Consider the following 25,862-nt stretch of genomic DNA (forward strand, 5'->3'; position numbering starts at 1 on the left):
TATAATTATGAATTGTTTATATCCCTTTATCTAATTTTCTTAATTTATTACAGTGGTTATCCAGATCAAATTGAATTCATTTGTTAAGTCATACATTTTGAAACAATTTATCAAACCTAAAATTCAGAACAGACCATATGATTATCACTTCTTTTATCAACAATTCTGTGATGTTTTTAAATTAATTAAAAGTTACTTACTCATTTTTGGCTCTGCTAGGTCTTTATGGACTTTTCACAGGTTATGGCAAGAGGGGACTACTCTCTAGCTGCTGTTTGGGGCTTCTTGCTGCAGTGGCTCTTGTTGCAGAGTGCAGGCTAGAGGCTCAGGCTCCAGGAGCTGCAGATCCCGGGCTCTGGAGCATGGGCTCAGTAGTCATGGCGGATGAGTTTACTTGCTCCCTGGAATCTTCTTAGACCAAGGATCAAACTCCTGTCTCTTGCATGGCAAGGAGATTCTTTACCACTGAATCACCAGGGAAGCCCAGTTCTGTGATTTTTGATAAATAAGGGTTCCCATTTGTTTTGTGTAGTAGGTTTCTTACCAAAATTTTCCCTTTTGTATATCCTTCATTACTGTACTGGAGATGTTAATTTATCTACCTCTGTACAGGTGTGTGTGTGTGTGTGTGTGTGTATAAGATATAAGCTTATGGATTGAACTATATCAGACCTGTACCTGTAACACAATTTTTTTCTTTGCTTCTTATTAAGGATCATTTTATAAATCATTCAGCATTCACTACTAATTTTAGAGATGCTGATATTAAATGTTCAGGAATAAAGCAAAATTAATGGCTATTTTTTCTATTATTTATATTCTGAAGTCTTCCCACTAGAATACCAAGATACTGTGATTTAATAATGTATTTACCATTGCATATTATAAACTCCTTTACCAGAGAACGTATTTTAATTTTGAACAGTTTTACATGAACATTTCTGAATAGGATATTGAAAAACGTTATAAAAGTGAATTGTAGGAAATATTCCATGCCTGAAAGGAAATAAGACGAAGTAGTTTTCCAACAGCTATAATTTTAACATAGAGGGCAAATTGAAGCAAATATTTCCTTTGAATCAGTAACTTAAAATACTCAAATAGAGAGTAACAAAACCCTTAAATAGTGCAGACTCCCTGCTTGGGTGTTATCCACTAAAGGTAATATGTTTCTCTAATGAGCAAAGGGACTGAGCATTACCTTTCATGTGTCTCAAATGGAGCCTTCTCTTTATGACATTGCTATTGCTGTTCAGTCACTAAATCATGTCCGTCTCTCTGCAATCCCTTGGACTGTAACCAGCCAGGCTCCTCTGTCCATGGGATTTTCCAGGAAAGAATACTGGAGCAGGTTCCCATTTCCTTCTAGGGGATCTCCCTAGACCCAGGGGTTGAACCTGTGTCTCCCACATTGGCAGGTGGATTTTTTTAGCACTGAGTCACCTGGAAAGCCCTTTTTATGGTGTTGGCAGGTAAGAAATACAAGCGCTACAAAAGCTAACTGTCCTATGCAATTGTTATTTCCAGGTGTTTAAGACAGGACTCCGAGAAGGTAATGGCACCCCACTCCAGTACTCTTGCCTGGAAAATCCCATGGACGGGGGAGCCTGGTAGTCTGCAGTCCCTGGGGTGCCGAAGAGACGGACAGGATTAAGCGACTTCACTTTCACTTCTCACTTTCTTGTATTGGAGAAGGAAATGACAACCCACTCCAGTATTCTTGCCTGGAGAATCCCAGGGACGGGGGATCCTAGTGGGCTGCCATCTATGGGCTTGCACAGAGTTGGACACGGCTGAAGCGACTTAGCAGCAAGACAGGACTGGGTTTCCCAAGTGGCTCAGTCCTAAAGCATCTGCCTGCTAATACAGGAGCCACAGGAGCCATGGGACAGTGGGTTTGGTCCCTGGGTGGGGAAGATCTCCTGGAGGGGGAAATGGTAGCTCACTCCAGTTCTCTTCTCTGGTAAATCCAATCATGAACAGAGAAGCCTAGCAAGCTACTGCCCCTGGGATGTTGTACATGAGTTGTACATGGGTTGTACAGATGTGGTGAGTTGTACGTCTGTACATGAGTTGTACATGACTGAGCTACTGAGTTCAAAAACAGGACTTAATACTCACTCCTACTACCCAGGCACTCTGTTCCAACATTGCCATGAGGTATGCGAGGAGTGAAGCTGGAAAATAAATAGAATTTCCTTAATTTCTTGGTTGAAAGTGAAAGTCACTCAATGGTGAATTTCTTTGTTAAGTGAATAGAAAAGTTTATCCCTCTGACTGTCTCCACATCTGGGCTGTGCTTTGCTCAGGAAATGGGGTTTCACCCGACTTTATCATCTGGCCATCTCTTACTCTTTTCTTCCATTTAATATCACTTAGCTTAATGCTCTTATTTGTCAAATCTATTTAATCTATGTATGTAAATTCTGGATCTCTTGCTGCAAGGAGCAAAGACAAGTAATGCCTTTTATCACAGTGTGTTATAGCTTTAAATATTTTTTTATTTTAACTTGAGATAAATTGGTTACTAGGATAATCAGTTATTGAACTCCATGGATATACCTCAGTATTCATGGGAGTGGACTTTATTCTTCTGGCCCAATATTTATTTTTATAGATACTAATAATCCGTAATTTATCCCCTTGTGGAACCGTTATAAAATAAAGTAAAGTTATGATCTTACAAAATCCTCCTTAAAATAACTGATTTCCTGTTTTGTGTGAGCATGTCTTTTTTCTAATCAAGATCTGGATTAGTTTGGGGCATATATTTTTGTGTGCTTAAGCAACCGTGCTTACTCTTCTTTCAGTGAAGTTTTTCAAAGTATATCACAGCAGCAAGCACAAACTGTCATGCTCCCTAGCATTCCTGGCTGCAAAGTTCTCAAATAGTTTTTTTTTTTTTTTTTAATCCCACCACATCTGAAGCAAATACTAGGCCCACATCCACAGGAGTGATGGGAGGTTGGCTTCAACAGGACAGCCAATATAAGCTTCAGAATAAACTGCTCCAGCAGAATAACAGTCTGAGTCAGAGAGTGGCTGTGGAAAGATATATTTTGATAAAATCTCAATGGTTCTTGAAAATGTCAGCCTAATGTTATCCTAGTAAATTTAGTTGGCTACTAAATAACTTATTCAGCTTTCTGAAAACCTACAATATATGTTTACCTTTATCTCTGTCTTACCTGTAAATTTTTAAATATTTTCATTGAAATATAGTTGATTTAAAATGTGTTATTTTCAGATGTAGAGTGATTCAGTTTTGTATGTATACATACATACATACATATATATATATGCATATTCTTTTGTTACATTTTCTTCCATTACAGTTTATGATAAGATATTGAGTAGAATTCCCTGTCCTTTACAGTAGGTCATTGTTGGTTACCTATTTTACTTATAACAGTATATGTGTGTTATTGTTGTTGTTTAGTCATTAAGTCATGTCTGACTCTTTTGTGACCCAAAGACTGTAGCCCGCCAGGCCGCCCTGTCCATGGGATTCTCCAGGCAAGAATACCGGAGTGGATTTATCATGCCTTCCTCCAGGGGATCTTCCCAACCCAGGGATCAAACCCACATCTGCTTTGATAGGCAAATTCGTTACCACTTGAACCACCTGGGAAACCCTAGTTACATGCGTATGTCTATCCCAAACTGTTAATTTATCCCTTCCCACCTTTCCCCTTTAATAATTATTAATTTATTTTCCATGTGTGTGAGTCTATTTCCATTTTGTAAATAATTTCATTCATATTATTATTTTTTAGATTCTATGTAGAAGCGATACCATGTGATGTTTGTCTGTGTATGGCTTTAACTTCACTTAGTATAATAATCTCTAGGTACATCCCTGTAACTTTTAATTTAAAAATTTTCACATATTACTTATCTACTGATGAACTTTGCCCAAGAATTATGGTTGAAATGCAAATTAGGAAATGAAAAACTGAATAGTATGAAGGGGATAAAATTACAATAGAGAAAAGTTATTAATGCAAATGAGCTGGCTATTTACAGTTATCTTATACTACGCAGCATATTGCCCAAGTCTTGGTAATCCCCTAGCTTGACTGCATCCATAGAATGTGTCTTTGTCAATCTTGTATACTTCTGTATTAATGTATTTGGAAACGGCTGACTTGAAATCCTTAAGCATGACAATGCAGGTTTTAGGCTCACCAGGATGTTAAAGGTTTCATGGCTAGCTTTCAAATGTCATGACTCTAAAACATCACTGCGTTTTCAAACACAGATGATTAGAACAGGGATAAAACCCTGACCAAGGCTGTGCTTGGACACTCCTCTGGGAATTTTGGAATGAGAATATTCCAGCTCATTTGTGTAATTTCCTTACGGTGAGATTTAAGTACATTCTAAATGAATATTAGGCTTCCAAACCTAGGACAAGGAGAAAAGATTTCTGGTGAGGAACAACACTGAGAGATGTTCTGCATGTTCTATTAACCTAATCTGTAACTAATCTTTTAAAATAAACCTCATTGTTATTTCTGATCACTTCTAACATTTATTAGGCATTCAGTTCCTAGTCATTTGATTTTTACAATGTCTACAAGTTTCTTCCCTATTTTGAGGATGAATAAACTGATCATTAAAAGGTTTCAAATAAATATATGTAGTTAGTGGCAGAGCTAACGAAAATGGAAGATGGTATGCTTTCAAAGGAAAAATAAATTTATCAGTAACAGGAAAAGAATGTCTACTGAACTCTTTACAGTGTCTGGGAAGCTACTGTTATTTCTTGATGACAGGAAAGCCCATGCATATGCAGAATGCTCAAAGTCCTTTGCTTTTCTTCTCAAAAACTGATTATTTGATCCATATCTCTGACCTCAGTATGCTTATAGCTCAGAAACACTTCTTCAGTCATTTTGCAAACATTTACTGAGACTCTGTTTTATAGTAGGCACAACATTAGAGGCTGAGGATGCTGTCTAAGCAGGAAGTGTATTCCGTTCCTGACAGCAAGTCTAAAAATGCAGACATCTTTAATTTAGCAACTATTGCATATCTTGTTAAGAGGAAACACCAGGCAGAATGGGATGACAGGACAAACATCTGAATCTAGTTCAGGTTCTCTCAGAAGACCTTTACTTTTAAGATAATAATTCTAGAATATCAGGATTTAGAGATTTGATGAGTGAAGAAAAAATTATAAGCCAGGGAAATATCATGCATGACAGTCTGGAGGTAATAGAATATGTAGTTGGTGATGACTCCATGTCTCAGGGAACTCACATCACTGTCATTGCAAAAACCATGATAAGTAAGTGTGTCTCTCAGGTATGGTCCAGAGCACGAGGATGAGAGCTGAGGTTCAAGAAGTGAGAAGGGCTCACATCATTAAAGAAATTTTAAGCATATTCATTCATTAAATTTTAAAAATGTATTTTTAATTGGAAGATAATTGCTTCACAGTGTTGTGTTAGCTTCCATCATTCAACAATGTGGTCAGCCATACTTATACATATTTACCCTCCCTCTTGAGCCTCCCTCCCATTTCGCCATCCCACTGCTCCAGGTCATCACAGAGCACTAGGCTGAGCTCCCTATGTTATATGCGGCTTACCATACTCTATTTTACATAAGGTAATGTATAAGTTTCAATGTTACTCTCTCAATCCATCTCACCCTCTCTTCCCCCTGTTGTGTCCACAAGTTTGTCCTGTTCGTCTGCATCTCTATTCCTGCCCTGCAGATAGGTTCATCTGTACCATTTTTCTATATTCCATATATATATGTGTTAATATACGGCATTTGTTTTTCTCTTTCTGACTTACTTCACTCTGTATAAGTCTAGTTTCATTCATCTCATTTCAACTGACTTAAATCCATTCCTTTTCTGGCTGAGTAATATTCCACTGTATATATGTACCACATTTTCTTTATCCATTCATTATGTGTCAGATATTACCTGTAGTAGAGAAAATATAGTTTAGAAGTACTAGTGAGTGAGGGAAAGAGACAGTGAAAAAGAAGTGCAGTCAGTCCTACTATAATGCTTTTGCAAATGTATTTTGTTATAGATCATACATACATGCTACATATACACACCATGTACACACGTGTATACATTATATGCTTATATACAAGCACACCCAGACATGCACATACACACAAGGCAATGATTTGAGCGTGGTGCACATCTCCTGTTAACAGCCTGTGCACCATTTCCTCCACAAGAAACACAAAGTAAACGCTGAAAACTGCACGTGGCTGAACCAAGTGACCCAGATATAAACGGAATCAAGGTGCTTGTGCACACTCACATGCACACACACACACACCCTCAGCATCCACCAGCTGCCCTTCCTTCACCATTTGTGTTACGAGCTGCACTCACCCACACCTGGTTTTATAATTTTCGGTCAGATTCCACGTAAGCCTCCTTCCAACACTTCACAAGGACTCCCTGGCTGCAATTCCAAATGCTCACTCTCTGACACCCCTCCACCAAAACCTCAGCTCTTTCTTAAGGTGACACGGCATATCCACTGTAGAGAACATGTTTATCTTAAAGTTTTACAGTATGTAAAATTGTGCTACAATTTTTATGAGGTTCTAATCTTTTTTAGTGTCTTATTGACAACATTTTTCAATGTTGTCTTCTAACCTCATTTTTTCACATGGGCCTTGTGGTATTAAACAGTTTTGGATAATATGCAAATATTTTTGAAACATGTATGTCACATTTTGGGATAAGTGGCTGTATTTATGTTAGACTTCACTAGAGGCCTAGGAGAAAAAGTCAGTCAGACAAGAGGGATGCGAAGTTTTGGGACATTGAAATTTCAGACTAGTTTGTCAGAGATGGCCTCACTGATAACAGATATTTGAACAATAAGAGACACAACTCTGCACATGTGAGAAGGAAAGGCATTGCAGGCTGAAGGAATAGGAGCTCGAAAAACTATCTTCTAATGTACCCATTATTAAAATGTAGTACTTCTGCAGGTTTTGATAGTACAATTGATGAGAAAGGAGCTATGATGTTCTAAAATAGGAGAGTCTGTTACGTGTCATAAAGGTTTTGTAAAGATTGGAAATGATTAAATACAGTATGGCATGCTTTCAAATCCAGCCTGTACATTAAGGAACTATCTTGGCCATGTGTGGAATGACTGAATGTTTCAATTTTCTGGGAATCATTTCATTTCATGCCTATTGTACCAGCATAATTATTAGTGCTCTTCTTTATGCTTACAAATATCCTAAGTTTATACAAAAATTATAAGGCACTCACTACTACATGCAGCAGAAAATGGCAATGCACTCAAGTATCCTTGCCTGGAGAATTCCATGATCACAGGAGCCTGGTGGGCTACAATCCATGGGGTCACAAAGAGTCGGGCACAACTGAGCACATATGAGCAGGCATACTCACTATAAGAGTTTCCTCATATGAAAGCATTCAAAGCCTTTTAGAATATGGCTAATGATTTATGGCAACCCACTCCAGTGTTCTTGCCTGGAGAATCCCAGGGACAGGGGAGCCTGGTGGGCTGCCGTCTATGGGGTCGCACGGAGTTGGACACGACTGAAGTGACTTAGCAGCAGCAATGATTTATAAAATTGACCACTGAATAGCCTTTTATAGTATTAACAATAAACATAACAAGAGAAGTAGAAAAGAAAAAGTGCATAATTATTGATTGGCAAAAAAAAAAAAGTTCATTCAGTTTTTCTGTAAGATTCTGTGGGAAAAAAACCCAAACAAATTTTCTGACCAACCCAATACTACCAGGATCGTGGTTTTTGGAGAAAGGTCTGCTATATGCTGAATGAGTCCCTCATCCCCCACTCCCATCATTGCCCCTTCTACCTTCTGCACTCATGGGGAAATCTAGCCTTACTGGGCAGCTTCAAGCAAAAAGGTGAGCATTCATGATAGATAGTTGAGGATGAATCACAGGTGGTTGAAATTATAATAAAACTATCCAGACACTGAACTTTCCTTTAATCATCTGTCTGATGTTCCTCCCATGAACTGATTATCACAAATAGAACAGACGACGTGGTACTTTTATGAACACTTGTTTACTTATGTAGGTTCACAAAAATGGAAGCAAAAGGACAACAGTGTCCGAGTTACCCATGTCCTTGGTAATCACAACACAAGCTCTCAGGATTCTGGGGCAACATTGGTAGGCACTGCTCATACATGCCAAGTGATATGGGTTTATTTCTCAAAGTTGTGGGCCATCTTATCAAAACATTCTGAAATTCTACTGCAAATTTGTCTTCTAGAGTAGACCCCACAGCTGCTTGCCTCTCTGTTCAACATGGCATTTACTTCTTACACGTGTACTGTATGAGGATTTTCTCCTCTAATTGGGAGAACTGGATGTGATGCTAAGCTGAGTCGTATCATTCACCTATATAAGGTTTTGTGTCCTTGGAAGGAATCACTGTGTAGCTGCAGGGGTGCAGTTTATCTACAACTTTCAATTTCACATCTGTTTTATGTTTGGTATATGTTTGAGTGAAAACTTGGTTGCATTTTGCCATAATTCAAGAATCATGCAAATTGATATGACCTCTATGGAGAAAAGGAAGTATATTCCTTTAAAAACTAGGTATAAAACTACCATATGATGCAGAAATTCACTACTGGGTATATAACCAGAGAAAATCATAACTGAAAAAGGCATATACACCCCAGTGTTCATTGTAGCACTATTTACAATAACCAGGACATGGAAGCAACCTAGATGTCCATCGACAGATGAATGGATAAAGGAGTTATGGTACATATACACAATGGAATATTGCACAGCCATAAAAAACATATGTGACTCACTGCTAATAAGATGGATGAGCCTATTATACAGAATTAAGTAAGTCAGAAAGAGAAGAACAAATAAATTAATGAATACATATGGAATCTAGATGTACAGTTGTGAGAGCTGTACTGTAAATAAAACATAGTGCTAAAGAATTGATGCCTTCAGATTGTGGTGCTGGAGAAGCCTCCTGAGGGTTCCTTGGACCCAAGGTGATCAAACTAGTCAATCTTAAGGGAAATCAACCCTGAATACTCATTGGAAGAACTGATGCTAAAGCTGAAAGTCCAGTATTTAGCTCATCTGATGTGAAAAGATGACTTATTGGAAAAATCTCTAATGCTGAGAATGATTGAGGGGAGAAGGAGAAACTAGCATTATGAGATGGCTGAATGGTATCACGGATGCAATGGACATGAACGTAGGCAAACTTTGGAGATAGTGAGGGACAGAAAGGCCTGGGATGCTGCACTCCATGGGATCACAAGAGTCAGACATGACTGAGTGACTGAAATCATGAACTCACGGACTCTAGAAAGACTGAACTGAACATGGACTCTAGAAAGATAGTACTGAAGAACATGTTTACGGGAAAGCAGTGGAGACTCAAGCATAGAGAAAAGACTTATGGAGACAGTGAGGGAAGGAGAGGGAGGGACAGATTGAAAGAGTAACATTGAAACATACACTAATATATTACCATATGTAAAATGCATAGCTGGTGGGAATTTGGTCTATAATGTAGGTAGATTAAATCTGGTGCTCTGTGACGACACTGAGGAGTAGGATGGGATGGGAGGTGAGAGGGAGGTTCGAGAAGGAGGGAATATGTGTATACCTATGGCTGAAACCTATATGCAGGTCAGGAAGCAACAGTTAGAACTGGACATGGGACAACAGACTGGTTCCAAATAGGAAAAGGAGTACGTCAAGGCTGTATATTGTCACCCTGCTTATTTAACTTATATGCAGAGTACATCATGAGAAATGCTGGGCTGGAAGAAGCATAAGCTGGAATCAAGATTGCTGGGAGAAATATCAATAACCTCAGATATACAAATGACACCACCCTCATGGCAGAAAGTGAAGAGGAACTAAAAAGTTTCTTGATGAAAGTGAAAGAGGAGAGTGAAAAAGCTGGCTTAAAGCTCAACATTCAGAGAACTAAGATCATGGCATATGGTCCCATCACTTCATGGGAAATAGGTGGGGAAACAGTGTCAGACTTTATTTTTCTGGGCTCCAAAATCACTGCAGATGGTGATTGCAGCCATGAAATTAAAAGATGCTTACTCCTTGGAAGAAAAGTTATGACCAACCTAGGTAGCATATTCAAAAGCAGAGACATTACTTTTCCAACAAAGGTCCGTCTAGTCAAGGCTATGGTTTTTCCAGTGATCATGTATGGATGTGAGAGTTGGACTGTGAAGAAAGCCGAGTGCTGAAGAATTGATGCTTTTAAGCTGTGATGTTGGAGAAGACTCTTGAGAGTCCCTTGGACTGCAAGGAGATCCAACCAGTCCATCCTAAAGGAGACTAGTCCTGGGTATTCATTGGAAGGACTGATGCTGAGGCTGAAACTCCAATACTTTGGCCACCTCATGTGAAGAGTTGACTCGCTGGAAAAGACCCTGATGCTGGGAGGGATTGGGGGCAGGAGGAGAAGGGGACGACAGAGGATGAGATGGCTGGATGGCATCACCAACTTGATGGACGTGAGTTTGAGTGAACTCAGGGAGTTGGTGATGGACAGGGAGGCCTGGCGTGCTGCAGTTCATGGGGTTGTGAACAGTCGACAAGACTGAGCTACTGAACTGAAGTGAACTGATGGCTGATTCGTGTTGATATGTGGCAGAAACCAACACAACATTGTAAAATAATCATCCTCTAATTATAAAGAAAGAAAGAATTATGATGATAAAATTAATTTTATGTTTCATATTATATTTATAAATAAATTTATTCTAGCAAAATTAAAATTAAATTAAAAACCTTCACAGAGGAAAAAAATCATTTTAAACACCAGTAATCTTGTTATTTGTTGTTATTGTTGTTCAGCCGCTAAGTCATGTCTGAGTCTTTGTGACCCCACAGACTGCAACATGCCAGGCTTCTCTGTCCTTCAGTATCACCCTGAGTTTGCTCAAACTCATATCCATTGAGAAGGTGATTGTATCCAACCATCTTATCCTCCGCCGTCCCCTTCTCCTCTTGTCCTCCATCTTTCCCAGCATCAGGGTCCTTTCCAATAAGCCTGCTCTTCGCATCAGGTGGCCAAATTATTGAAGCTTCAGCTTCAACACCAGTCCTTCCAATGTACATTCAGGGTTGATTTCCTTTAGAATTGACTGGTTGGATCTCCTGCTGTCCAAGGGAGTCTCAAGAGTCTTACCTAGCACCACAGTTTGAAAGTAGTAATTCTTGACACTCAGCCTTCTTTATGGTCCAACTATTAAATCCATACACTATTACTGGAAAAAACACCTCGACTATAAGAACCTTTGTCTGCAAAGTGATGTTTCTGCTTTTTAATGCACTGTCTAGGCTTGTCATAGCTGTTCTTCCAAGGAGCAATAGTCTTTTAATTTTGTAGCTGCAATCATTGTCTGCAGTGATTTTAGAGCCCAAGAAAATGAAATCTGGAGCTGTTTCCATTGCTTTCCAATCTATTTGCCATGAAATGATGAAACCAGATGCCATGATCTTAGTTTACTGAATGTTAAGATTTAAGCCAACTTTTTCCCACTCCTCTTTCACTTTCATCAAGAGGTGCTTTAGTTCTTCTTCATTTTCTGCCATAAGGGCAGTGTCTGCATATCTGAGGTTGTTGATATTTCTCCGAGAAATCTTGATTCCAACTTGTTATTCATCCAACCCAGTAATTTGCATGATGTTTTTGGCATTTAAGTTAAATAAGCAATGTAACAATACACAGCCTTGAAGTACTCCTTTCCCAATTTGGAACCAGTCCATTGTTTCATGCCCAGTTCTAACTGTTGCTTCTTGTCCTGCATACAGTTTTCTCGGGAGACAGGTAATGTGGTATGATATTAGAGCCAGACATCCTGGAATGGGAAGTCACGTGAGCCTTAAGAAGCATCACCATGAACAAAGCTTGTTGAGGTGATGGAATTCCAGTTGAACTATTTGAAATCCTAAAAGGCAGTTTTCATTCCAATCCCAAAGAAAGGCAATGCCAAATAATGTTCAAACTACCACACAATTACATTCATCTCACACACTAGCAAAGTAATGGTCAAAATTCTCTGAGCCAGGCTTCAACAGTACATGAAGCAAGAAATTCCAGATGTTCAAGCTAGATTTAGAAAAGGTGGAGGAACCAGAGATCAAATTGCCAACATCCGCTAGCTCATCAAAAAAGCAAGAGAGTTCCAGAAAAAATCTACTTCTGTTTTATTGAATATGCCAAAGACTTAGACTGCGTGGAACACAACAATCTGTAGAAAACTCTTCAAGAGATGGGCATACCAGACCACCTGACCTGCCTCCTGAGAATTCTGTATGTGGGTCAAGAAGCAACAAAACTGGACATGAAACAACAGACTGGTTCCAAATCAGGAAAGGAATATGTCAAGGCTGTATATTGTCATATACATATATAGCTTATATATATAAGCTTATTTCACTTATATGCCAAGTACATCATGAGAAATGCTGGACTGGATGAAGCACAAGCTGGAATCAAAATTGCCGGGAGAAATATCAGTAACCTCAGATATGCAGATGACAGCACACTTATGGCAAAGAAAAGAACTAAAGAGAAAGCAAAGAACCAAAGAGCCTCTTGATGAAAGTGAAAGAGGAGAGTGAAATAGTTGGCTTAAAGCTCAACAATCAGAAAACGAAGATCATGGCATCTGATCCCATCACTTCATGACAGATAGGTTGGGAACAGTGGAAACATTTACAGGCTTTATTTGGGGGGGGGGGCCAAAATCATTGAGGATGGTGACTGCAGCCATGAAATTAAAAGACACTTGCTCCTTGGAAGAAAAGTTATGAACAACCTAGACATCTTATTAAAACCATAGACATTACATTGCAAACAAAGGGCCATCTAGCCAAAGCTATAGTTTTTCCAGAAGTCATGCACAGATGTGAGTTGGACTATAAAGAAAGCTGAGCACTGAAGAATTGATGCTTTTGAACTGTGGTGTTGGAGAAGACTCTTGAGAGTTCCTTGGAGTGCAAGGAGATCCAACCAGTCCATACTAAAGGAAATCAGTTGTGAATATTCATTGGAAGGACTGATGTTGAAGCTGAAACTCCAATCCTTTGGCCACCTGACGTGAAGAACTGGCTCATTTGAAAAGACCCTGATGCTGGGAAAGATTGAAGGTGGGAGGAGAAGGGGATGACAGAGGATGAAATGGTGGGATGGCATCACCGACTCAATGGACATGAGTTTGAGTAAACTCTGGGAGTTGGTGATAGACAAGGAGGCCTGGCGTTCTGCAGTCCATGGGGTCGCGAAGAGTGAGACACGATTGAGGGACTGAACTGACTGACTGATTCCCATATCATTAAGAATATTCTATAATTTGCTGTGATCCACATTGTCAAATGCTTTAGTGTAGTCAGTGAAGCAGAAGCAGATGTGTTTTTTTTCGGGGGGGAGGGGGGGAATTACCTTGCTTTTTCTATGATCTAACAAATGTTGGATCATAGATGTTAGCAATTTGATGTCTGGTTCCTCTACCTTTTTAAAATCTAGTTTGTGCATCTGGAAGCTCTCAGTTCATGTAGTGTTAAAGCCTACCTTGAAAGACTTTGAATATTTATCTTACTAGTACGTGAAATAAGTATAATTGTATGGTAACTTGAACATTCCTAGCGATTGGGTTTCTTTGAGATTGGAATGAAAACTGACCTTTTCTAGTCCTGTGTCTGGGGACAGAGCAACATGAGGACTGTGGCCTCAGAGGCTGTGGCCGTGTCCACTGGAGAACCAGAATGAAAGCCTAATGGTGGTCAGTAATCAAGACAAAGGTGGATTGGGAGTTAGGGACTATCAGGTGCAAACTAGTATATATAGGATGGATCAACACTAAGGTCTGTTCTACAGCACAGAGAACTATATTCAGTATCTGATAATAAACCATAATGGACAAAGAAAAAGAAACTAACTAAATAATTTAATTTTTCCTTGTTTTTGAGAAGGGTAACAGGTAGGAATGCCAGGGATCCCCAGCTGGCAGAAGGAAACAAACTGCAATTGACAAACTTTTTTTTTTCCACTTCTCTGTTGAGGACACCTAGTTCCCTCTGAGCTTAACTTTTCTCAAACCTTCAACTCACCAATGCATTTTTCTTATGGAAATGTTTTTCTTAAGCTGTGTTCGTCAAACTATGTATTTGCTTTGGAATCTGCCTTTCTTCAAATAGATTCGGCCTAAGACTGACCTTTTTTTAGTTTTTGTATTTTCTCATACCTTGAGCTGATAATGGCTCAACAAAGCAATATTCATGTCAATTGCTTTATGGCCAGGGATGCGATCCTATCTTAAAAATGCATGCTGTGGGAAAGGGGCCTGGTGAAACTCCCTCAGCCTTGGTGTGCCTCTCTTATTTGATTAGCAGCTTGCTAACAGACATAAAAGGCCTGGTTAAAAACTAGCAAGGAGACATTCTTTCTTCCCTCTTCTGATGTCTTTGTCAGAAGCTTTCCATATCTCTATTATAATTTAATAAAATTTTGCTGCACAAAAATCTCCAAGTAGTCAAGCCTAATCTCTGGCCCCAGATGGAGATCCTCTCCTCTGGAGGTCACAAATTCTAGCATAAGAGATGGCTAGCAATCACTTCCTCCACTTCCTTTCACTTCCTCCATCTCATCTTGGAGTTTTTGTTTCCCACATACAATTGCTTAGCTTAAACATTAAGAGCTATTTGAATATACAAGACAAATATAAAATTAGATTTAAATAAGAAATAAAGTTATAATTTTTGTTTGAGTTTTCAATTAGTAGTTTTTGAATCCAAAATAATCAAAACAAATCTACACTTAATGCCATTTCCTTATGATTTTAACCATCTCAGTATGATGAAAAATGGAATAATGCTTAACTTTGTAATTAATTACTACAAAAGTATTTTCTTTTCAATTAGAGTTAATCAAAATTATTCAAAAGCTAATTTGAAATTACCAGTGTAGACCAGTATCAAGACTTCTTAAAAGTTATTTTTTTAAATTTTTCATTACCTAATCTATAAATCTGTAATTTTTTACAGAAGAAAAGGAAGACGTTAATTCCTTTTTAATTATGGCCATCTTACTTGTAATAATGGCATTAATTTTCTGCTTAAAAATGACATTTATTGTCTTTATCACTAAGAAGTAATGAATATCCCATTGTGTTTATGATCACATAATTATAGGATTCAAAAGTGGAAAGAGAACTTCAGAATTATCTGAGACAACTTCTACCTTTTCTAGTTGAATAGATTCAAACAAAACTTATATGTGAACTAATTTAGGTTATATTTAGATATCTTTCTGTGTTTTGTTTTGAGCTTCTGCATATGTTCCACATGTTCCCTGATAGCTCAGTTTTTCAGGAACTATTTGATTTTATATTTTAAATGTTTACCATCTCTGGAAATGAGTCTATAGAATAATCTGCCTCCATTCTAGATGCTTGCTAAAGCCTGGTGCAATTATAAAATGTTTCTTTCTCCTTGTCCCAGGGAAACCATGTTTTGCGATTTTTACATATGTGTGTGTGTGTATATATATATATATATATATATATATATATATAATTTTTGAGGAAGGAGCAAAAGGATATGAGACAGAAAGAGAAGAAAGATGAGGAGGAGAAGAAAAATAAAGTGGATGGAAATATAGAAGAAGTTTTAGCCTTTTCCCAAGAAAATATCATGGTTTGGGTCCTGCTATAAGAAACTGAAAGTCATCATTTATCCCAAGAAGCAAAACACTAAGCAAACTGAAAAACTCAAAAACTCTCCTTAAATCTCCAAGATGAGTTTAGGTCAAGAGACAAGCTACCGCCCCCTCCCACCCCCAATTGGAAGAGATTGCTGAGCAACTACAGGAGATCACAACTTAAGGGAGAAGAAACCCAGTCATTGAAACCTTGTAGAGAAACAAGGATTATAACCAACAAATTGCTGGAGGCCCTGGTTGGGAAAGTCTGAGAGATCAAACTCCAGGGGACCCAGTATTGGGGGGCTGGGACCACACTTCTGTGAATTTTAGAACTTGGAGTTTCAGAGGTTCTAATAGGAAATATCAGATAAAAATCCCCTTAAGCTTTCATCAAGACCAGGGGGAAAGGAATCTTAAGACATGCTCTAGAGTACTCTGCTCTCAGCATGGTCAGCCTTCATGAGAAAGCTAGTTGAGCAGAGTCTAACTAACCTGGAAGATGGAAAATATCCAGCTGCGTCACCCTGTACCCTCCCACCTGAGAGAGGGGAAATACCATCTCCAACACACACCAACACACTATCTCATATAAAAGAGGGTGTGATGATCAGTGCTGTGGAAATTCAAGTCTAGAGGCACAGTTTGGTCACTCAGTCATGTCCTACTTTTTGCGACCCCATGGACTGCAACACATCAGGCTTCCCTGTCCATCACCAGCTTAGAGTTTGGTGTTGTTGTTGTTGTTGTTGTTGTTATTTTAAATCATCTCGTACAGTCTCTGCCTTTTAATAGGTGTGTTTAGATCATTAATGTTTAAAGTAATCATTGAAAGAGTGAATTTATATCTATCACATTTCTTACTGTTTTTTACTTATGCACCTGTTTCTCATGTATATTTTTTCTTCTACTTTTTATCCTTGGTGTTTTTAATTGAAAATTTTATACAATATCATTTTCTCTCCTTTTTGACTGCATCAGTTTTATTTTTATTTAAATGATTTTCAGTAGTTTCTGAGAGTTTGCAATATTTTTTTTATCAGTTATCAAGTCCAGTTTCAAATAGCATGACAGGACTTAATGAGTGGTGCAAGTACCTTATAGTAAAACCTGATTTACTTTTAAAGACAAGATGAACTTGAAAGAACTTGTTGAACAAGCAAGTAAAAATGTGCTTACAGAACCAATGGGAAATATCAAAAGGAAATAGGAATCAATTTGAAAGAACTAGAGAAATAGAGGGTAATTTGTATGTCTAATTACACACAAATGTGAAATGGGAAGTCAAGTGGGCCTTAGAAAGCATCACTATGAACAAAGCTAGTGAAGGTGATGGAATTCCAGTTGAGCGATTTGAAATCCTGAAAGGTGATGCTGTGAAAGTGCCGCACTCAGTATGCCAGCAAATTTGGAAAAGTCAGCAGCACAGGACTGGAAAAGGTCAGTTTTCATTCCAATCCCAAAGAAGGGCAATGCCAAAGAATGCTCAAACTACTGCACAATTGCACTCATCTCATATGCTAGTAAAGTAATGCTCAAAATTCCCCAAGCCAGGCTTCAGCAATACATGAACCATGAATTCCTGATGTTCAAGTTGGCTTTAGAAAAAGGAGAGGAACCAGAGATCAAATTGCCAACATCTGTTGGATCATGGAAAAAGCAACAGAGTTCCAGAAAAACATCTATTTCTGCTTTATTGACTATACCAAAGCCTTTGACTATGTGGATCACAATAAATTGGGGAAAATTCTGAAAGAGATGGGAATACCAGACCACCTGACCTGCCTCTTGAGAAATCTGTATGCAGGTCAGGAAGCAACAGTTAGAATTGGGCATGGAACAACAGTCTGGTTTCAAATAGGAAAAGGAGTAGGTCAAGGCTGTATATTGTCACCCTATTTATTTAACTTATTTGCAGAGTATATCATGAGAAACGCTGGACTGGAAGAAACACAAGCTGGAATCAAGTTTTCTGGGAGAAATATCAATAACCTCAGATATGCAGATGACACCACCCTTATGGCAGAAAGTGAAGAGGAACTAAAAAGCCTCTTGATGAAAGTGAAAGAGGAGACTGAAAAATTTGGCTTAAAGCTCAACATTCGGAAAATGAAGATCATGGCATCTGGTCCCGTCACTTCATGGGAAATAGATGGGAAAACAGTGGAAACAGTGTCAGACTTTATTGTTTGGGGCTCGAAAATCACTGCAGATGGTGATTGCAGCCATGAAATTAAAAGACGCTTACTCCTTGGGAGGAAAGTTATGACCAACCTAGATAGTGTATTGAAAAGCAGAGATATTACTTTGCCAACAAAGGTCCATCTAGTCAAGGCTATGGTTTTTCCAGTGGTCATGTATGGATGTGAGAGTTGGACTATGAAGAAAGCTGAGGACCAAAGAATTGATGCTTTTGAACTGTGATGTTGGAGAAGACTCTTGAGAGTCCCTTGGACTGCGAGGAGATCCAACCAGTCCATTCTGAAGGAGATGAGCCCTGGGATTTCTTTGGAGGGAATGATGCTAAAGCTGAAACTCCAGTACTTTGGCCACCTGATGCGAAGAGTTGACTCATTGGATAATACTCTAAAGCTGGGAGGGATTGGGGGCAGGAGGAAAAGGGGACAACAGAGGATGAGATGGCTAGATGGCATCACTGACTCAATGGACGTGAGTCTGAGTGAATTTTGGGTGTTGGTGATGGACAGGGAGGCCTGGCATGCTGCGATTCATGGGGTCACAAAGAGAAGGACACAACTGGGTGACTGAATTGAACTGAACTGTGTGTCAAAATAAAGGATAAAAATAATATATTTTAACTTCTAAATAGAACAGAAATCCATGAATCTACACCTATACTTAATAAATAACTAAACTAAAAATTTTTTGAGGAACAAATATGGGCATTGTTTAAAAAAGTAAGTTCACAAATGAAAATTCTTACAAATGCCACATTAGTCAAGTCATTAAAGTTGCCACTGCCAATAATGGGACAAATCAAAATCATTTACTAGCCAGTAAGATGGAGTGGAAATAGCACTTCTTTGATATTCCTGAAAATGGTGAATGCCTTGAATCTGTTTATGAGGAACCATAACACATCCACACGGCGGATATTCTGAAAAAATGACTGGCCTGTCATTTCTTTTTAAAATCCTTTTATTTTATCCTGGAGTATAGCCAATTGATAATGATGCTATAATTTTAGATGAACAGAAAAGTGACCCAGCCATATAAATACATGTATCCATTCTCCCCCAAACTCCCCTCCCATCCAGGCTCCCATATAACATTGAGCAGCAGCCCCTGTGCTATACAGTAGGACCTTGTTTACCCATTAAATATGGCAGTGTGTGCATGCCCATCTCAGACTCCCTATCTGTCCCTTTCCCCCATCCCTCCCTGCCTAGTAACTGTAAGTTTGTTCTCTAAGTCTGTGAGTCTGTTTCTGTTTTGTAAATAAGGTCTTTTGTATCATATCTGTTTAGAATCTGCATATGTTATTTCAAATGATATTTCTGTTTTTGTGTCTAACTTTACTTCACTCAGAATGACAAATTCTAGGTCCATCCATGTTGCTGCAAATGGTATTATTTCATTCTTTTTAATGGCTGGTTAATGTTCCGTTGTGTATATGTACTACAACTAATTTCTAAACCTCAAGGTCATAAAGGTCAAAAAAGAATAAGAAACTATTCCATGAGGAAAGTACCTAGACTTAACTAATAAAATAGCACATGATTGTGAACTGAACTTTTTTTTTTTTAAATTAGAGGACATTTAGGGGCACTTTATGAAATGTCAAAGGGACTGATAATTAGATGGTAGTAATTTACCAATGTTTAGTTTCCTGGTTTTGGTGGTTGCACTGTCGTTATACAAACATTTTGACTATAAAGTATCTGGGGAGGGTGGGGAAGAACGTCAATTGTGGAGTACAGGCGCCAAGGGTTGCAGTTTTCAGAAGTTGTGGCTCCTGGGCTCTAGACTTCAGGTTCAGTAATGTGGCACCTGGGATTATTTGCCTTTCAGAGTGTGGCATCTCCCTTGACCAGGGTTCAAACCCATGTCCACTGAGCCACCAGAGAGGTCCTCCAATATATCTTATACCAAATTACACTCTTCTTGTATGGAGACCTTTAATATTTGAGCTTTACGTTTGCATGTTTCTGCTAAATATGTTCTCTGTTTCAGCAGGGCTATTTTTTTTTTTTTTTCTCCTTGGCCTTGGTATTATGACACAAATTATATCCTTTATTAAGTAGATTGTTTTATTTACACCTTCCAAACTCCTCTGAAAGTCATTGTTTTATCTTATCAAACTCTTTGGACTAATGTTGGAAGCTCCTGGTCCATGGCTCCCTTCCAAACTCCTACCCATCTTTCCAGTTACATCACAAGCTCAGAGCCCTGAGTATTCCTCGCTGAGCCTTGCCTCAGGCTTGTTGCAGCAAGGAACTTTGGCAGATGAGATCATAATGTCTTTCCCCAGGACAATAACTAAGTTTGCTTCTCACTTAGTAGAAAGCAGTAGATGCCTAAAGCACACCCAGTACTTGTGCAGCATCTGTTTGGGCCACCCTTGCACATTCCCCCAAGCCTGGGCAAGGTGCAGGCTGCAGATCTGGCCTAGGCAGCTTGCTGGGTTACAGGCATACAGTCCTGTGTCCCTGAGGCAGAAGCTGTCTTTTGTAGCATATATGCAGTAACTAACTACTTTATATGCTTGCAAAATTGCTTCCCTGGTGGCTTAGTGGTAGCAAATCCGCCTGCCAATGCAGGAGACCTGGGTTCAATCCTGGGGTCAGGAAGACCCCCTGAAGGAGGAGATGACAACCCACTCTGGTATTCTTGCCTGGAAAATCCCATGGACAGAAGAGCCTGGCAGGCTACAGTCCATGGGGTCGCAAAGAGTCGGGCATGACTTGGCAACTAATCAACAACAAAGCTTGTAAAATGAAATCTCAGACTCAATAGCTAATATTTCTGCTACAGTGTTAAATAATGTTTGTAGCAGAGAATGTTTTAATTTCTGTATTTAGCAATACCCTACTCAGTAAAATATTATATCTTATATTGATACATATCCATGAATCACATGATGAAATTATCCATTATCCATTTTCTACAGTATTTTTAATATGAATGTGTATTGAATGATACTAGCTCTCTTTTCAGCTTCTGTGCTGAACATAATAAATTCTGTTAAATTAAAACAATTAATAAATTATATTAAAATATTGAAACATTCTGGCACTTCTTAAATAAGTTTCACTAGGCATGATGCATTATTTTTAAATGTTCTGTTGTAATTTGTTTCCTAATTCATTTAAGATTATTGCAAAGATATTCATGAGTGAAATTAGTCTTTAGTTTTTGTGGGTTTTTTTTTGGGGGGGGGACAATCCTCATCAGTCTTCAGTGTCACTGAGCAGAGAAAATTTTCTTTTTAAGATGCAGAAAAATATTTTATATTCTTTACAGATTATAGTGACAAAAAGTACATACAATTTAGGGAGCAAACTATGGCTGAAAGTATAACTTACTATAACTGCATAATATTGGGTGACCTGCTCAGGAATTTTTATGAAAAAGGCAAACTAGATCTCTCCCTGTAATTTTGGAGGGAAGTTCTTTTCATAGTGACTTTTTGAGGTTGTCTTAATATCTAGGATAATATAATTTGAAAGAATTGTCCTTCTGGGCTGAAAATAATCAGTCTTGGAGATAAGAATTCTTACTACTCAAAGCCAAGTTGAAAATGACCCCAGAGAATTTTATCAGAGCGACTATGAAATTTTGATATTCTTTCCTATATCCTAGCTTTTGAGTCTCTTCTTGACTTCCTCTCCTTCTCCCTAACTTGCTAACTCTTCACCCACTTTCTCATTTATCTTAGCATCATGGCATTACTAAACCACGCGCAACTGTGTCAAGGACCCTACTTTATCATCCACTCGTGTCTTCCAAGCACAACTCCAGCCTGCTTCCATCTCTTAGATCCGACATTAAGATTAGTTCTACAGGGGCCCGTTGTCTCTCTCCCTGTGCACTCACTCCCTCATTATTGTTCCCAGTTTAATTTTCGCAGTCCATTTGGATCACCCCTTTGCTACACACCTGCCTCCCTTGCTTCTCTCTCCCTTTTAAAGATTAGCCTACAAGCATCCCACCTTGAGGAGATTCAGCTTTTATCTACTCTATAACTTACCTGAATTACTCAATGTAGCCGAAGCGGGGCAGTGGGGGTGGGGAACCACGAAACTGGATGGCCTTGCATTGACTTCACTATCACTTAACTTAATTGGCCTCTTAGTACTGTGCAGAGGTCTGATGTCAATGTCTTGCCCTCAGTTTCTTTCCTTACCCACTTACTTAGGTGTCTTTTCATGCTTTGCCCTTACTGGAACACGTGAGACCCCATCACCCTTCCTCACTCTCAGCTGATGAATTATTTTCTTGTTTTGTTGAGCAAAGAACTTTCAAATACTCTGTGCGGGGATTTCCTGGTGGTCCAGTGGTTAAGACATTGCCTTTTACTGTCGGTACAGGTTCAATCCTTGGTTTGGGAGCTAAAATTCCATGTAACTTGCATCCAAAAAACCAAAACATAAAGCAGAAACAATATTGTAACAAACTCAATAAAGACTTTAAAAATGGATCATATAAGAAGAAATATTTTAATATATTTGTTTTTAATTGGAGAATAATTGCTTTAATATATTGTGCTGGTCTGTGCCATACATCAACATGAACCAGCCATAAATGTAAAAAGAAATCTTTCAAAAAATACCCTGAGCCTTTCATAGGTGGACCCCCTGGCTTCCATCTGAGCCCCCTCTGCCTTGTTTTCCTCTGTATCAGTGAGCTCTCTGCAGACCTTCACCAGGTGGTCTCCCTCTCTTCTCTTCTGTCTTGCCAGTTTCTTTCCCTGATTGATATTATCATAAAACATATTTTATAACAATTCATTTAATGTTTTAAATCACTTTACACATTGTTCCCCTCCAGTTCGACCCTCCTTTATTCTTACTTCTTAGCAGATATTTTCTTGTTGTTGTTTAGGTCACTAAGTCATGTCCAAGTCTTTTGTGACCCCATGGACTGCAGATCTTCAGGCTCCTCTGTCGATGGGATTTCCCAGACAAGAATACTCGAGTAGGTTGCCATTTCCTTCTCCAGGTGTTCTTCCCAACCCAGGAATCAAACCCCTGTCTCCTGCACTGGCAGGTGGGTTGTTTACCACTGAGTCACCAGTTTTAACTTGCCTCAAATTATTTTCTGTTTTATTTTATTAATATATCCAGAGCAGTGCACCAGAACAAGCTCATCACTGGAAACCGTTTTGCTCAATTCAGTCTTACTGGACCTCCTGAAATATTTGACAGCCTCCATCATTCCATTCTTCTGGGAACATTTCGTAGACTTGACATTAGTGCGTCCATGTATACCATGTGGCTGCTACTTCCCAGCTTCCTCTGTGGCTTTTGTCTCACCTCAGTTACCAACAGGCTTCAGAATGCCTGCTCTGGACTCGGTACCTGGGCTCTCCTTCAGGTAAACTTACATCTTTGCTGATCTCACTCAGCTCCTTAGCTTTAAATATCATCTATACCCCCAATGACTGCTTCCTCAGTGAGGGTTCCATCAGGGGTGAATCAAAGATACAGAGCCTCAGTGAGTTACAAGAAAATGGATTATCCTACGTACTGCTTCTGTGGTCTTCCTAGTCACAACTGATGACACTTCCATCTTCTCTTTGCTCGAATCATGTTGGATCTTCATTGGTTCTGCTCATTTTATCAATTCTCATCCACCCTGATTGTCTGTGTACTGAAAATATAAGCACATCTCTTTGCCTCCAATTCTACCAGCCTGAAACAAACCACGCTAACCACTGGTCTGGATCACTATGCAGTTTACTGATTATTCTCCCTTATAGTCCTACCATAAATTTTCAGTACTGATGTGATACTTTAAAAAAGATGTAAGTCATATGCTATCCTGTTCTTGAATAATTTTAACAAGTTTCTATTTCTCTTCAAAAATTTAATTTATTTGCATTGATGTGCAAGGTTAAGTACCTCATATTTCACCTACTACATCTGAAATATTCTTCTTTTTTGTCAACTGATAATTTAAGGGGTATTACTATTAATTTGTAGAGCAATAACTCATTTGTTTTTAACCGCTACAATAAATGTTTTGTGAATATTCCCCATTATATATTTATCCATGTACCCAGTGCACATTTCAATGTTTCCAGTTATTTTCCCATCATAACTTGTCAATTTGTTAGGGACTCTTCATATATTGAGTTTTAACTATGGAGGTTTTTTTCCTAATTTCTCTAAATTTCAATTGTTCTCAGTTGCATTAAATCAAACTCTCTATTTTTTGTTTTTTCATGAAATGTTTAGCAGATTTCACAATCTTCTGTTGATTTCAAATACATCTGGTCAATGTAAAACTATATTCCCATTTTCAATTCAAAGTAGGAGATATATACGTTTAGTATTAATGCCATAAACTCAGCATTCATAATAAGCTTATTGAATTTAAACAATTACCATAAGACATGATTTTGAACTATCTCCTAACATTGAAGCTTTCTGGTACTTCTTAAATAAATTCCACTAAGTATGACACATTACTTTTAAATGTGGTACTGTATTATGTTTCCTCATTTATTTAAGATTATTGCAAAGATATTCATAAGCAACACTGGTTTTTAGTTTTGTCTTTGGCACAGTCTTCATCACTCTTCAGTGTTGTTGAACAGAGAAAAATCACTTCTAAAAAATCAGCAAATTTCACCTGAACTTTGACCAACAAAACTGTAAGATACTAAATAAGCATTCATTTAGGGGTTGATTTTGTGTGTTTCTTTTTTCTTTTTGCACATGCAGTACAATGCTATTTATATGTTTCAAAAATACCCACAAAATAATACCATATATGGTCAGTTCTTCTATCAAGTTTATTTTTAAAATAATTTGCTATGACATAACATATATTAAGAATAAATTTGAGCATTAACACAAAATTCATAATTGCTTGAGTGTGCGTGTACTCAGTTGCTTCAGTCATGTCTGCCTTTTTGCAACCCCCTGGACTGCAGCCCACCAAAATCCTCTGTCCATGGGATTTTCCAGACAAGAATACTGTAGTGGGTTGTCATTTCCTTCTCCAAGGGATCTTCTGATCCAAGGATTGAACCAGTGTCTCCTGCAGCTCCTGCACTGCACACAGATTCTTTACCACTGAACCACCAGGGAAGCCCCATGACTGCTTACATGCAATTTTATCCTTGAGAAACTAGGTAAAAACAGGAACCCAGCCACACAAGAATCCACAAATCCCACGCAGAGACACACAACTCAAAAATCCATTATCTGTCCTTTGGCTTTACTAAAGGAAACTAAAAAGTAATGAAGTTCTGGCATCTTGAAGAGAGCAAGGTTAATATAGGAAAGACAGACAAAGTGAAGTCACTAAATCACATCTGACTTTTTGTGACCCCATGGACTGTAGCCTGCCAGGCTCCTCTGTCCATGGGATTTTCCAGGCAAGAAAATGTGTTTACAAACTACCTTTGGATATGCACAGTGGCATTTAGATTATCATATTAAGATAAAAATGAACTATAATTTAGTTCTTTTCAGTTTACTATGGGACCCTCAACTCTTTTTATGTTATTAGTATAATACTTTCAGAAAGGAAAAATATATCTATCTTGAGCTTGTAAGTGACTCTTCAGTATAAGATGTCAATCATGTATTCTCTTTTCACCTGGGTGTACAGCTTGTAACAGGATTTTTATTGATCTTATAGAAAGAGTGTGTGTAAGTACATCACATAACTACTTTCCATTTCACATATCTTATGAAACTGGAATGAAAGAATATGTGCAATGGTGCATAGAATACCCAGAACATTACCTGCTACATAGAATGCATCAGCTTTTATTAGAGCAATTAGTTAAGACGTAGTTCTCCAAGCACAGTCTTACAGAATCCATAGGCTTGAGTAGTTTGCAGCACCTAAACAGAAGTCTGGATATGCCATCTAGGAAACCAATAGTTGTTTGCTTTAAGAAAACGTATTGGTAGGGATGTCACCAAGATGGCGATATAAGTTGTTCC

The sequence above is a fragment of the Capra hircus genome, chromosome 8 (assembly GCF_001704415.2).
Source record: "Capra hircus breed San Clemente chromosome 8, ASM170441v1, whole genome shotgun sequence".
Lineage (NCBI taxonomy): Eukaryota > Metazoa > Chordata > Mammalia > Artiodactyla > Bovidae > Capra > Capra hircus.